The sequence below is a fragment of the Chelonoidis abingdonii genome, chromosome 1, assembly GCF_003597395.2.
Source record: "Chelonoidis abingdonii isolate Lonesome George chromosome 1, CheloAbing_2.0, whole genome shotgun sequence".
Taxonomy (NCBI): Eukaryota; Metazoa; Chordata; order Testudines; family Testudinidae; genus Chelonoidis; species Chelonoidis abingdonii.
This window is the reverse complement of record NC_133769.1, coordinates 150,792,469-150,794,320: the sequence shown is the minus strand read 5'-3', so window position 1 is coordinate 150,794,320 and position 1,852 is coordinate 150,792,469. Positions and strand designations below refer to the sequence as shown.

The window sequence follows — 1,852 nt, the reverse complement described above, 5'->3', positions numbered from 1 at the left end:
TTTGTGTTTAAGATCAGCAAGGATTTCACTGTTAAGCCAAGCTGGTCACCTGCCATATTTACTGTTCTTTCTACACATCAGGATGGTTTGTTCCTGCAACCTCAATAAGGATTCTTTAAATTACAACCATGTTCCCCACTGATGCAGTTTTTCCTGTAGCTGTGCAAACACCAGATGACTGCATCCTGTGCTTGCAACACTCAAGACAATAGTGCAGATCTATGCAGGTTCCATGCATTTGTCAGAGTCATACAACTCCAGCCCAACTTCAAAGCACTGTCTCCAGAGCTATATTTAGGGTACTAACATGAGCCCTGGGAGGCTGGCACCTGTGGGCTTCAAAGTGCTATGTAGACATACCCTGCTAGGTCAGTAGTTCCAGACTGGCCCTGACCTTGCAAAGCCTTAAGCATGTATTTAACTTTCAGCACACACTCACATACATAAAGTTCAGCATATGTGTAAGTCTTGCAGGATCAGGGCCTCAGTGAGCTGCTTTATGGGGTTTGGAGATAGACAATAGGGTGTTGGGAGCAGGATCAGTGGATACCATGGTGAGCAATGGACATCACATTCACAGGTTCAGACCATAATTGATCATGGCTTTTTGCCTTCTTGCCCCCTGCAGGAACTCACCCCTCTCTCCCTGGGCAGTACAGAGCAAGGGATCATACTTCTGGGTCCCCTACTCTGGGACAGAGGAAAGCATAAATAGATGATGGGGACCCAAACCTAGAGGGAGTTGTGGGGGTTGTTTCTATATATTATGTACATTTAATTATATTGGTAATATACACATTTTTAAAAGGAACTAAAAACCATAACTAGTGGGATGGTTGGGGATAGTCTGTATGGGAAGGGGATGATCTATATGGAAAAGCAAACAAACTCAAATAAAACAATATAAGAATAATAGAGAGCCAAAGCACACCGCCTTGGATATTAAGGGAGCACAGGAGAGAGTTGTTTGGATAAGGATTTTTTTTTAAATTCAGAATCTCCTAGTGGAGCACATTGTTAGCCTGTGTCTCACTAGTCTTCAGCATATTAATCACCACACTCATTCTCTCTCCCACTACTTGCTATTGTTTGTCACACTCATTGCTTCTCGTCTTGAATTGTATTGAAAGCTCCTTATAGCAGGTATCGTGTGTACCTACGTGTAGGCATAGAGCCTGGCAAGATTTTACACCAATCTTGATTGCAGCCTTTGGGCTTTAATGTAATATAAATAAAAAATAATAATGGAATATTATTTCATTATTACTAGTGTTTATACTTCTTTTGTTTGTTATCTTTGCATCCAAGTTTTTTATCAAGGCAATATAATTACTAAGTCCCGATTCAGGAAATCGCTTAAGCACTATCTTAAATCCATCCCTATTCAGCAAAACACATAAGTATGTGCCTAAGTTTCATGATAGTGAAAGTTGAACACATTCTTAAGTGCACTGCTGAATTGAGGCCTAATTCTGTATGGGCATAGTGCATTCAGTTACTTATCATTTATAATACAAGACTATGATCTGTGAATGTGCATACATACTATTTTCCAAGTCAGTCACACTATGTAGAAGAAACTAACTGATACAAAGCAAGAATGACTAGAATGGCTAAATTCAGCCTTGGGATAAACAGTCACTACTATGTTGACTTCCTCGTGTAAATAATAGTTACTTACCGAGAAATAAAACTAGTCTAAACTTAAGAAAAACCCTTAGGAATTTTTCTGACATGGTATTTATTACAAAGGTTTGGCCATGCTATCATTGCTCTTAAAACTACACACACACACACACACACAGAGAGAACATTTTAGGAGATTTCTTTTGCTATAGCTAATGAAATTGGA

At 39.4% G+C, this 1,852-nt stretch overlaps 1 pseudogene; it reads left to right on the top strand.

Moving 5' to 3' along the window:
• The window catches only part of LOC116835825 (taste receptor type 2 member 40-like), an 18,363-nt pseudogene that overhangs the window by 15,489 nt on the left and 1,022 nt on the right, over window positions 1–1,852 (top strand).